Genomic DNA, 13,778 nt, shown 5'->3' on the forward strand with positions numbered 1-13,778 from the left:
TCACTAACCACTGTTTTGACAAATCATTTTTCACAGGCAACTTGTCACTTAGTGTATTTACCTTCTTTCTAAATCAAAGTTATTTGGAGTCATCACAGAGAACAGGAAAATTTCTAAACAAACTCACTTTTAGTTAGAAAATATTTTATGATAGTACTTTCATGCTACAGAGGCATAATGGTCTATTAAGAGCACTATGTAATAAATTAGATTCTGAGTATAGGATTTACTGATGCTTTCCAGAAATATAGGAATGACTAAACAGAACTGCCTGGAAGACACATAATGCACCTTTCTCTAAGAAGACAAGAATCAGAATTTACTAAATAAAGTAAGAAAGAGAATTTTACTGTGCAGGATAAATCCACAGACACAGACTCTCATATTAGTAGCTTTAAGAAATTCTATGAGCAGAATAGAACCAAATCATAAACCAGCAGGTGCTAGAGTTGGTCTGGGGATACTCTGATACAAACAACAGAAAAGCAGTTTTCAGGCACACAGGAAGAGTTTCAAAGAATGGGTCCAGCTTTTTGATTTACATAGAAAAGGGATATAATAAACTAAGAACAAACCTCCTTTTCTCTTACTTTCTAATCTTGGTAACAGCCAACACTGCAGCATACTATGGAATATATGAAAGTTTCAGGAGATGATTTTAAATCCATTCAGATTTGAGCCTCAAGCACAGCTGCACACAACTTTTGTTGGAGAATAAAGCACACAAGACTTTTCTTTCACAGGCTACTGAGTCACATCATCATCCAAGCTCTCATTTCCCCGCAACATCTACTCTAACCTGCAGTACAGTCTGGTTACAACCTTGCAGGATAAAATACATGGTGTATTTTGTTTCTCCCACAAACACCTCCATGGAGCTCAGAACCAAGGTATATTTATGATTGTATTTGCTGTTGCTTTATGCTGTACCTTGTGATACTGAAATCCATACTGTTTACATTTATATATGGATCCTGTTTCAACCTTTGTTTCAACCTGATTCAACCTTTGTCTAGTATTGAAAAACTTCCTGATGACTTCTTTACTGAAATAGAACGATTGATCATGCTGAAGTTGTCTTGACTGCTTTTCTTAATAATCATTCAAGAAACATTCACATGCTTTGGGGGATCATTATTTAGATTTAATAAAGGGGTTTTGGGGAACAACTATTGTCTTGAATCAAATGTTGATCACTGCTAAGCAATTAGATGCTTCTCAAACAACTCCTCCTGCCAAACCTAGTGACTAGGAAGATTGGAAACCCCTTTTTGCAAAGATTCGGGAAGCTATTTCTAACATTGATTTGAATTTTCCTATTCTGAGAAGAATAGCAGCTGTAACTTACAAATTGCATAATATTCAGGAGGACAATATCCAGAAAGCCAAAGCACTGCTTTGGTGGCATGTTAATACTTTGACTTGGGGTGAATCTGTCGAGGCAGAATACATTGCTAACTTGCAAACATGGCTATTAGCTCTGCCAGCATATTGTGGTAAAGATGCCTCAACCATTGAAGCAATCACTAGGAGCATTGGAGTGGCACCTGCAAGCAGAGCAGATCCTTCAAGACCTAGAAGGGATGCTCAAAAAGGGGGAACAAATAAACCATCTTATAGAAGGAAGACCGCTAGAACTAAAACAACATGTTCACTCTAAGAAAAGGTGTATTTTGTCTGTGGGTTTTGGTGGGAGGAGTTACATTTCCTTACAAAACTGGCACTGATTCTTAAACAACAGAAAAAAAAAAGACAACAGGGACTGCTGCCTTGGGTGTTTTTCTTTCTGTGCCTGCAAGTCACAATGCAGAGACTCAGAAACATGGAACATCATGAAAACTATGGAATTGGGAATTCTGCACTCCATGGTTTGGACAGCTCTGTACAGACTGGAAGTGTCTCACTTAAAGACAGGGAGAAATTACAAAGCATAATTTAATTTGCTTTTATTTTTCTGCTGCAGGTAGAAGTGACATTATTAACTTGCAGGACATTATTAACTTCCCAGAATACAGCATTTATTTGCCAGTTTTCCCCTTCTTTTGGTTCTGATAATCTTAAAGGTTATCACTGAAAATTCAGTGGTGAGGGTTTATTCAATGATTATCTTATGGGGCAGCAGTATTTGGCAACACATACTTAGTGCTGGGAAAAAACAGTGTATGCCAGCTGCTCCAGTATGGTATCAGTAGAGAGCAGTTAATACAGGGCTACATATCATATGACAACTCCTAGTTGTTTATAAGGTATTTTTGTTTGTTTACCTTCTAGTGTAGCAAAGCTCCTATTAAAAAAGAAAAAACAACAACAACAAAAAAGCCAACCCAGCAACTCCAGCTCCATGTTTTAATTGCCAAGCAAGCTTGCTAGCACCTTAGTACAGCAATTCTTTTGTCTGCAAGCAGTGTTCTTAAAAAATGCTACTGCTGGAAATTAGACATTCCCTTAATTTGAGCCTGCTCACCATCACCTTATGAAGATGACGTCTTTTATAAAAGTACGGCCAGAGAAGTATATTTCTTTTCCAAAGCTGTCTTTAGTTGATACTGTGAATAATAAAAGCATTTTCCCAAGCTTGAAGTTGCCTGGCTAAATCATACATCCTTATGACCTAAACTCTGGCGTTTATGACTTTCCCCCCACATCTGTTGATTTACACATTTGTTCCTTGCCAGGTGACAAATGCCACTGTTTTCTCCTAGTCAATGAGTATAAAGCTTTGAGAAGCACTGAGGTATTCCAACACTTCCCAAATAGATGTAATTTTTAAAGGTTGTGCAAGCACTACAGAGACACCGCAAGCAATGACTCAGCTCCAAGACACCTATACGTAAACAGAGAGAAAGGGGGTAACCAATAGATACACAAATGCACCCAGTAGAAGAACCCAGCTGCTGCGGCTTTGGGCAATCTGTGAGAGCTGAGTGCTCCCTCCCACTGCCTTATGATTTTCATATGTCGCTGTTGTTACTATAATTTTATATTACCATTATTATTGTTATTATTATTATTTGGGGGGGGTTTAATATTTTTGCTTCTTTGCCTGTTTATTATTCTTCAATAATATTATATACCTATTTAATATTCTCCTCCTTCAGGGAGGAAGATGCAGCATTTCAAAACCCACCAAAGAGCAGTGGCCCAAATCCACCTCTAGGATTTCAGTATACAGTCTGTAAAGCATACAAGGACAAAATGCTGTTGCTAAGCAGATGAACCCTCCTCTATCTGAAATTGAGTGAATGACACTAGCCCTGACTCTAAATGCTCTGCATGCAAACGAGCTCTGTAACATGATGGAAGCCAGTGTTCAAGAACCAGAGCTTTAGCTAGAATGTGTAGTGTTATCTGTCACTTTAACCAATTCTTAGTTCCACTTTACACTGAACATCAGGGTTTGAAATTTATTTGTCAGTATGGTTAGCACTGGGTCCTCATGGAACATCCTTCCTCCTTCTACAAAAACAACCAACAAACTCTTTTGCACCCTTTACAAATATTTCTCCCTTCATGCTCTTAGGGCCTTATTCTGCAAATCTGATGCATAAAGAGCTTGATTCCATTTGCATAATTCTAGAAGAAAATGATGAAGGTGCCAAACCATGGAAAACAAACAAATCAAAGCAACTCAGACACACCCCAAATGCGTTCTCGTATCACTCTGCTGAACTCGGAAAATAGAAAACCAGCTCTTCTCCTTTTGTGGCCTATGATGCTCCCCAGAAAGCCTACTTTCACTTCAGGTTTTACAGCAACTCATGATGATAAATGGTGAAGTGCAGTTAAGTCACACTTTTGCTTTCCAACTGTCTCCTTCCTGTAATAACCACTCAAAGCCGTGATGCACTCAAATGATGACCCCCACTACATGGCCAGGGGTGCTGACAAACACAGACACGCTTGCTTGCATTTTTGTTTCAGCAGAGGAAAACTGCTGAGGACAGTGTCTCAACAGTCACTCTGTAACACCATGCAGAAAGAGGTAAGAAAGAAAGCGCTCTGTTGATCATTGCTTACCAACACAGGACTCCCCAGATAGAGAGTAGCTTCCATTGTCATGGAAACCGCTTCTGCACTCACAGTGGTACCACCCTGGGAGGTTAACACAGCGTGAATGGTTGTGACACTCAATGATCCCCTCTGCACACTCATCAATATCTGCCTCAGAGAAAAACACAAGCCAGCCAGGAAATTAATTTCCTTTGACACCAGTGCTTTAGGTTTGGTTTTTATTTTATTTCACTTTACTTTACTTTTTAAGTCTTTCTTTAATAGATGGATCAAGGTTTATTACGGTTCCAAACAACAGGCATGTAAAACATAACTCACATAGTAACAACAATGCAAAGGAACAACAATAAATCATGGAATCTGATACTCACAAGACACTTGTTTACACCACAATTTGTTTAAAATACAAAGCAAACAGGCAGGGTTTTTTTTTTTGTTCTCTGTTTGTTTGGGTTTTTTTAATCCAGAAGTTACATTTATCTGTGCATACAGAGCATTGCAGAACAGATTTGCCACTAAAAAGGCAGTTTCAGCAATATTCCGGCTTTACAAACTGCCTGTCCCAGGACACCCAGGAAAGAAAAAGCATTTTTTTTCAGGATTTATGTTTCTGATTCTGATATTGGCAGCTTTCTGGTGCTTCCGGTGCTCAGAGCACTTTGCAAACAAAACTTAATCTCTTTTTGTTTATATGATCAAAATAAGCACCTTATACACGTAGAACAGCACGGTTCAAGCAGAAAAAGCAGCCCACATTCCAGCTGCAACGGGACATGTAAGCTGGAAAAGAGTGAGTCAAATTACAGCAATTCTGAAGCAAGTGAAAGGTGCAGCAAGATGAGAACCTGCTGAGTTTCAACATGTGCTAGGTTTATAAAGGAGGTTTTTAGATGTCTCTAACACAGTTAAGAGACCTCATAATTACCAATAACCCTGGCTAATCCCTGCTGGCACCTGCTTGCTTCTCCCCTTTGAGCATTTTTCAGGCCATTTGTAGGTTTGTAATTAAATTAGCAAACTAATTATGTTAACCTTGTGGTAATTTAAGAAGCTATTATATTTTCATTCCTCTGTTTAGATCATGCTATATTTTGCTAACATTTATTTACTCTAAATTTTGGACAGTGTCCAGCTGGGTACCTTATCAATGAAAATGAATCTCACATTAGTCACAAATATTAGCCCTTTTTCAGCCATTGAGATTTTGTTCTTGGCAATTAGCACATTTAAAATATGCCTGAAACTGTTCACCAAATGCATAAATTTCGGCAAAAGAGATTTCTAAACTGCACTGAGTTCTGTAAGCGTCAAACATTTCATGATTCTGATGCAAGACTGAGTTCAGGTTATTAAGTAGCTCCAGAGCACACCTTTTATCTCAGTTTACAAAATACACTAATGTGGTTTCATGAACAGCAGTGGAGTCATGTTGATGTATGTTGAAATTGATTCCAGTGAAGTCTCCTTCAGTTCCATTTTCTTACATATTACACGCAATATCACAGAAAAGCTCGATTTTTCCTCATTTATGTAACAATATTTATTCTTGTTGAAATATGGCTGAGAAACCTGAAGAAATGCTGTTTTCCAGTTTTCTGCTCACCCTCACTCAGGAATGAGGCAAGTTATCTACATAACAGGGCTATAACCACTATTTATTTCTAGCTGTACTCAGTTTCCATCTAACAATAAAGTTTTTTTATGCTTTTAAGTCTGTCACTGCTGCCACCTTTTCTGTACTTTTTGTTTAGTAGAAGCTAATTTTAGTGTTAAAACCCTGCTCATATCTAGTTGTCCATCAACAATGACTGCTGCTCACAAACTCAGACACTTTCAATTCATTACAGCAAACAGAATTTATAACCATGATCTTTTCACATGTCATGGCTGAAGGAACAAGTTTAATCCTATTTGGAAAGTGAATGACTTTGCTATTGCAGGTCAACTGAAAATGAATCTTTATTCTTGTTTTCTTTACTTTCCCAGTGTTGAATTAGAGAATATTCCTATTTAAATATTGCTTCCTTGGGTCAGTTCTGTACTGGACCTCTATCCATTCAATTCTGTATTTTTCATTTACAAAAATCAATAGTGTTTTCTTACAGTTCATTTCTAAACTTAAGCCCTTTGGAAAGTATATTTGATTTAGGCTCCTGGTATAGGATGCTAATTGACTGGTAATTACTTTTCAGACAGCCTGTCTGCCAGGATACCAAAACTCTGAAGCAGTTTACTCAGTGGAAGAAAAGCAGCATCAGTTAAAGTCTCTTGTGACTATGTCAGAGGAATAAAACAACATACAGTACTATTTCAAGGCTAGATGACTTTATTGTGACAGTACTGTACTCATCTATAGCTTATGTCCACTGATGTTTAGGGAGACACAAACCAACTTCTTAAACCAGCAGAGCTGTAAAAATGGGACTCACTTTCAGTTACACAGGTTCTTCCTTTACTTCCTTGACCTCCTCAAGCCAATGGAGTTACACCAGCACTGCACTGCCCATGCCAGCCAGAGGGCAAAGGAAAAGCAGGCATTGTGCGGGCTGCTGTGGGAAGATCTGCCATGGGAAACACTGATACAGAAGCAATTAGCAAAAACAACTTCAAGCTTCTCCCTGGTACCTGCTCTCCTCCCCCAGAGCCATTCCCAGCTTACAGGAGGCGTCCTGCTCCTCTCCAGGTTACAACCAAAGCACCTTTGTGCTCCACAGCCTCCTCCCATATCCGTGTGTGTGTGTATGTGTGTGTGTGTGTGTGCATGTGCTGGTCTGATGGTGCAGGGAAGAGAAGGGGGAAGCAACGCTTGCTGCTTCTGCATCAAACCAGTATTTCTTTGGCAACACGTCCTTTGGAGCACCACATAATACAATATGCATGAAGAGCATGAAGCAGGGAAAACCATTAGTGGCTTCTCTACTTGTCTAATACCTCACAGTTTCTTATTCCTGTGCTTAAAATGATGTACATAAACACTAAAAGGGGAGAAAACATGATTAGGTCTGTAAGCTTCTGTGATGCTGTGCATTAGTTGCAGCATATGTATAAACATATCTCTGCAAGTTTAGGAAAATATTATGGATTTGTTTTAAAAATTCAGAAGCATTTAAGGTGATCTTAATACCAACAGGGAACTGCAAATAACAGCTTTATAAAATAGTTTGTCAGACACTGCAACATTACTTAGTACACTTAATAAATCATTTCCACCTGGACACATCATGGCTTCTGAAAACATCTTTTTGAGGATTTTTTTCTGCATAGGAAGATGTTGCTATATATAATGGAATCAATTCATCCTTCTTCATCTTGGCTTTTCCAGCTTTAGATCCTAGCACTTTATTTGCATGCATGCCTCAGGATTAATATCTTCCTGTCTGTTTGGGGTTTTGCTATAGAATTTGAGCTATATATGTACTATTTGTGTGTTTTATGGGTGCAGGTGCTTACCAGAACACGCTACATATACTTTCTCCATAAAGTTATGTTAAGCTGAAATGAAAGCATATACCTCTGACCCGAGAGTGAAAACAGCATAAAAATCATCATTCTTCAAAGGAGCACAGAAAAAACTGTTCAGAATGTCTGTAATGGCACAGGCAAGAGGAAACAATGGGTGCACATTTTCTGGCTGTGTTCCCATGCTTTAGGTCTTGTTTCCCCTCAATACTCAAGCAAGCACATGGCTGTCAGGGCTCCAGGTTCTGCCCTCTCACAGCATCTTGCCATGGATGGAGGAGCATTGGTCTGTACATGTACATCTTCTTCACCTTGTTCTCCCACATGGCTAAGCCCTGCTCACAGTCAGTGAAAACACATTAACAATTGCCATATTTGTGTGGGCTTTCTGTATATCCGTATTAATAGCTAGACAGTCTAAAGTGGAACAGGCAGGGAATGGACAATTTTCCATAACCTCAATGTGCCTCTGTAGTCTTCAGGTAAATATCTGCAAAACTTTATATTAAGTGTAGTATCTGTCACTGCTAGATGTAATTCAGCATAAGACATTGCTGCTCTTACCCCTGTGGACCTGTTTCAGCAGGTTTTTCCCATTCAAGCCTTCTTACAAGGTCCATGCAAAAGGAAATCCAGTACAGACCGTTCTCATTGCCTGCTTTTACCCCACTGAGCTATGTGACTGTCATTAGTACAGAACTATTAATGGATCTGCCAAAACTCCACTACTATGGCTTTGCAAAAGCCCAAAAAGGGCATATTTTGTGTTGTAAAGGCACAAGTTGGTTTTGAATAAGTTATTACAGGATGTTAATCCTGTCCTTCAAGGACAGGTCTGTAATTTTTACTTTTAGCATCCCAGCTTCTTGCATTATTCATAAAGGTATTTATGCAGACAAGACAAATAGAATAATTTACCTCAAAATAAAACACAATGGCTTCAGAATCCAGTGAAAAAGGAAAATTAAAATAATTCAATCTTTTCTAATGCCTCATCACATTTAAGTCACTGTGTGATAATAGCGAAAGAAAAAACAGTTCAGTGTCACATAATTGCTGGCAATTGACAGCTTCAGTGAGACAGACTTTTATTATAAAAGTGTCTGCTCATCAAACCCTCACTGTGCTCTTTTTCAAGAGAAAAAATATTAGATCCGTATATTTAGCTGTTGATCAGGAGACCTATAAGCAGGAAAAGCTTGTACTAACAAGAAAGGATCACCCAGTCTTAAACTTCCTGGATTAAAATCATACAATGACAGTTAAGTCTAGTGTTACAGATCATCACTGCTTTGGTTTCCACACTGGAGGATTTTTCTTCAACATAAAACCACCAGAAAAATTCAGCCAGCCAACTGAGGCATAAGTTACATGTAAAGTACAACCTCTTCCCATCTCCTGTTATTGCATGAGCCTCACTTCTATGAGACAGAGATAGCAAGAAAGGGTTCACTGACAGCACTGTGCAAGCAGCTTCCCTGCTCCAAAAGGAGTCATTTGACTACTTCAAATAAACCCTGAAAGCAAAGACAACTACTTTGGATGAGCAGAGATGAAAAATTCTCTCTCTAAAAGATAAACCTTCCCCTGCCTCTCTTTATGCCAAATTCAGTTCATGTCAGTGAATAATAATTCTACTGTTTTACATAAACTGATATAAAGGCTGAATTTGATCCTTTATTATTAATTCTTCTACTGGCTATACAAGCAGATCTCTACATTAGCTTTGACAGTTGGCTATGGTTATCAAGACGGGCCTGCATTTATTTGTGAACATACAGAATAAAAGCAAAAATCCATAGACACTGGCTGCCTGTAAAATCTGCCGGATTTGCCCAGTGTGAAGTAGAAGAGGCTACAACACTCTGGGTCTACAACCCAGCATGCCTGGAATACCAGTGATATGACAACAGTACAGCCACTGAGCTATGAAACAAATGGTGACTTAGAAGAACACAGATAAGCATATAATTTAGTTACCTATGCATAATGACTCACAACTCTTGCTTGTGGGGCCAGTTCATTCTTAAACATTATGGAGATACTAAAACCAGAAAAGATAGGAAAGCCATCTGCCAAAGCCCTATCTAGTGACATTTCTAATCATCCGTTCCTTGTCTCAGAGCTTTAAGTGTGATACAGATTCCCCTTCTCTCTGACTGAACCCAATAACAGGCTTTGGAATACTTGCTTGGGAAATTTTCCCTTGACATTTGGCCTCTTTTTAATTACTTCCATTTTAACTCATTAGGAGATTTTGGGCAAACAATCAGCACCAAATAACCTATTCCTCTCTCCTCAGCAGCCACGGCTGTTATCACAGACAGATTTTAATTGCATTATATTTATAATGGCCTTTGCAATTCCTTCTCAGGCAGGAAGAGTTTGGCTTGAAAAAATGCTACAGGCTTAGGTCCATTTTTCTACTTGGAGGACATGGCAGTAAACCATGAAACTTTAAATGTGTTGAGATAGTAAATACAACTTAAATTAATGAATAATCAAATCCACATAACATTTCTAATGGTACTAAATGGCTTTCAGGGATGAAAGGTGTGCCCACCACACATTATAATTAAAGAACAGCTGTAACATGCTTTATTGTGTAATCCTGGTTGGTGTTACCAAGATTTTTAATCATTTGAAACTCATGTGCAAATTTAGAATTATGAGTTTAACAAGAATAAATGGAACTAAATTGGTATCAGAATAATAACACAGCCTAGTTGTACCAGCAATTTTTAAGATTAATTCTTCTAATTTATAACATCTAATTTACTGAAATTCATTTTTAATAGATGCTCCAAGATGATGGCTTTGTCGGTTTAGTGCCCGTCTCTCTCACACCCTCATATTCATGTATTTATATGCTAAATACACAGCACACTTGGAATATGCAGCCTAAAGGTCCTGGATGGTTGCAATAAATGTCACTTCACAACTGAAGCTGAAACAAGAGGGGTTTATTTTCATATTTAAAGCTTGATGGGTGATGTAGGAAATCAGAACTGCAGCCAGACTCCTCAGTGAGAAACACAGCAGGAATAAAATACACAGGGTGAAGAACTATGTCATATTTAGTGTTGCATTTGAGTTTCCGTTGCAAACAAGATTTTAATTATCACTCCACAAGTCAGAAACAGACAGACCAACTTCACAATTAGTAGGTTAAGTTTCAAACTGAGACAGAGACTTTCTGTCATTTTAAGGCTTACAGTCTGCATGTCTCTCAAATCACTTCACCCTGACTCTTTATTTTGACTCTTCCCATGCTTTGGAAGAATACTGCTGTCATGCTTGATGGAGCTGACTTGGAGGGAGGTTTTGGTTTGCCAGCTCCTGCCGTTGCTGGACTGATGACTTACAAATTCAAGACAAAACTTCAGGTCATTGGCTACTAGTACCTTGTACCTGCTGGCAATATCCCCCCAGTTCTCCAGCAATGCTTCTCTCATACTCTTTTGACATCATGTTCTTCCTATATGTACCAGAGAGCTTTGTCAGAACCCTGAATTCACTATTTTCCTACCTATTTAGGTATAAACAGTCTCCATGCTAAAGGTGACACATGTAAATCACTCTGGCAGCATTTCTATACAGAAAGTCAACAGCAGACCACTAGTAAGGTGGTGTTTGTTTGTTTATATCATTTTCTACAGTAGATTGGAGATATACCACGTGCAGTTTACAGGTAAGATAACTAAGGCAGACACATGCAGCCAAATGTCCAAAGTTGCCCAAAGTCAGTATGTAACAGCTCCTCAATTTTGAAATTCTAGCCCACCATTCTATCATTGAGGCCACCATTTTTCTACTTCCTATATAGATTTCTTAAATAACCAGGTATGGGCAAGGCCAATCTTCACTCCTCTCAAGACCTATGAACATGGGCTTTATTTTTGAAGTATCTTCATTATCTTCACCCCTGATTACTATTTGAATTAAATTGTGATACTGGAGTTGTACCTGCATATATTATATATAAGAAGCCATTCAGAATATTAAATACTCATATTAGAATAAAATGAGAGAACAAGATCAACAGGAGACGTCTGGCATGTCAATAGGCTGGAATCAATGAAGCCCTCAGAACACAGAGGTACACTTCTACACAGCAAGAATTATATAGATTTAAAGGAAAATAAAAAAGTTCAAATACATCCCAAACAGAACATGATTTTTATGAATAAAGCTGCTTTAAGCCAGTTCAAAGCATAATGCTGCAAATTCAAATTCATTTAATTTACAATGTCTGGTAAAACCATATTAAAAGCATATTACAGATTGCAGAATTACATTTCAGGAAATCTGTGTGGAAAAATACATCAAATATCTGATAAACAGATTAATATATCAATGAGAATAAAAAACATTTTTGACAACTGATTTTGGCATGCTGCAATTACAAGGTTGCACATTCCAATATCACAACATTTAAGAAGAACTACCTAATAGCAATTTATGTTAAAGCAAAAGAGTTGATGGAGGGCAGCCAGCTAGAAAGCAGCTTGGCAAAAAAGGAGCTGGGGGTGCTGGTGGATACTGAATTGAACATGAACCAGCAAGATGGCCCTACTGTGAAAAAGACAAATGGTATCTTCAGCTGCATGGGACAAACTATTGCCAGCAGGTCAAGGGAAGTGATCCTTTCCCTCTGCTCAGCATTGGTGAGGCCACATATGGAATGTTGCATCCAGTTCTGGCCTTACCAGTACAAGAGAGACATGTAGTAATATTCTAGCCGCTCCAGCCACTGAGCCGGCTTCATTTGGAGCTTGGATCAGATGCCTCTATACAAATGCCCATAGCATGGGGAATAAACAAGAGGAATTAGAGATGTGGGCACATCTATGGGGCTATAATATAATAGGCATCACCGAAACATGGTGGGATGGCTCCTCTGACTGGAGGGTTGGAATGGAGGGTTATAGGCTCATTAGAAAAGACAGGCCCGGTAGGAGGGGAGGGGGAGTTGCCCTTTATGTTAGGGATAGGCTGGAGAGTATGGAACTCTGTCTGGGGACAGGTGATCAGTTAACAGAAAGTTCGTGGGTCAGGGTTAAGGGGAAACCGGTGACAGGACACATTACTGTGGGGATATGTTACAGACCACCTGATCAACAGGAACCTGTGGATGAAGAACTCTACAGACAAATAGGAAAAGCCTCACGCTCACAGGCCCTTGTTCTCATGGGGGACTTCAACCACCCTGATATCTGTTGGGGCGACGGTACGGCCTGGCACAAGCAATCCAGGAGGTTTCTCGATTGTGTGGAAGACAACTTCCTTCTGCAAGAATAAAGGAGCCAACGAGGAGAGGTGCCCTGCTTGACCTCGTGCTCACCAACAGGGAAGGGCTCGTTGGAAATGTGACTCTCCCAGGGAAGTCTTGGATGCAGTGATCACGAGATGGTCGAATTTGAGGTCCTCAAGACAATGAGAAGAGCATGCAGTAAGCTCACTGCCCTGGACTTCAAGAGAGCAGACTTTGTGCTCTTCAGGAACCTGCTTAGCAAGGTTTCATTGGATATAGCCCTAGAGGGTAAGGGGGCCCAAGACTCTTGATTAATATTCAAGGATCACCTGCTACAGGCTCAGGAGTGTTGCATCCCGACCAGAAGGAAGTGCAGCAGGAGGGCCAGGAGACCTCCTTGGATGGATAAGGAGCTGCTGAGAAAAATTCACAAGAAAAAAGAGGCTTATAAAAGGTGGAAGCAAGGACAGGTGGCCTGGGATGAATACAGGGATGTTGTCAGGGTAGTTAGGGACCAAGTTAGGAAAGCTAAGGCCCAATTGGAGCTAAACGTGGCAAGGGATGTTAAAGATAATAGGAAGGGATTTTATAGGTATGTAGCGGCTAAAAAACAGACTAAGGACAATGTAGGCCCCCTCCGGAAGCTTTCAGGAGAACTGGCTACCCTGGATTTAGAGAAGGCTGAGGTTCTGAATGGCTTCTTTGCCTCGGTCTTCACTGGCAAAGGCTCTGACCGCAGCACCTGAGTCTTGGAAGGCAGACGAAGGGACTGTGAAAACCTAGACCTTGAGCCCATTGTACATGAGGGTCTGGTTCGAGACCATCTTAAGAACCTGAATGTACACAAGTCCATGGGACCTAATGAAATCCATCTGCGGGTCCTGAAGGAGCTGGCGAATGAAGTTGCAAAGACACTGGCCATCATATTTGAAAATTCATGGCAGTCAGGTGAAGTTCCTGATGACTGGAAAAAGGGAAATATAACCCCCATTTTCAAGAAGAGGAAAATGGATGACCCAGGGAATTAGAGACCAGTCAGTGTCACCTCTGTGCC

At 39.6% G+C, this 13,778-nt stretch overlaps 1 protein-coding gene across 1 annotated transcript in view; it reads right to left on the reverse strand.

Annotated features, from left to right (window-relative positions):
* The window catches only part of NELL1 (neural EGFL like 1), a 298,976-nt gene that overhangs the window by 16,135 nt on the left and 269,063 nt on the right, over positions 1 to 13,778 (reverse strand). The gene's annotated exons all lie outside the window — the stretch shown is intronic.

The sequence above is a fragment of the Melopsittacus undulatus genome, chromosome 8, assembly GCF_012275295.1.
Source record: "Melopsittacus undulatus isolate bMelUnd1 chromosome 8, bMelUnd1.mat.Z, whole genome shotgun sequence".
Lineage (NCBI taxonomy): Eukaryota > Metazoa > Chordata > Aves > Psittaciformes > Psittaculidae > Melopsittacus > Melopsittacus undulatus.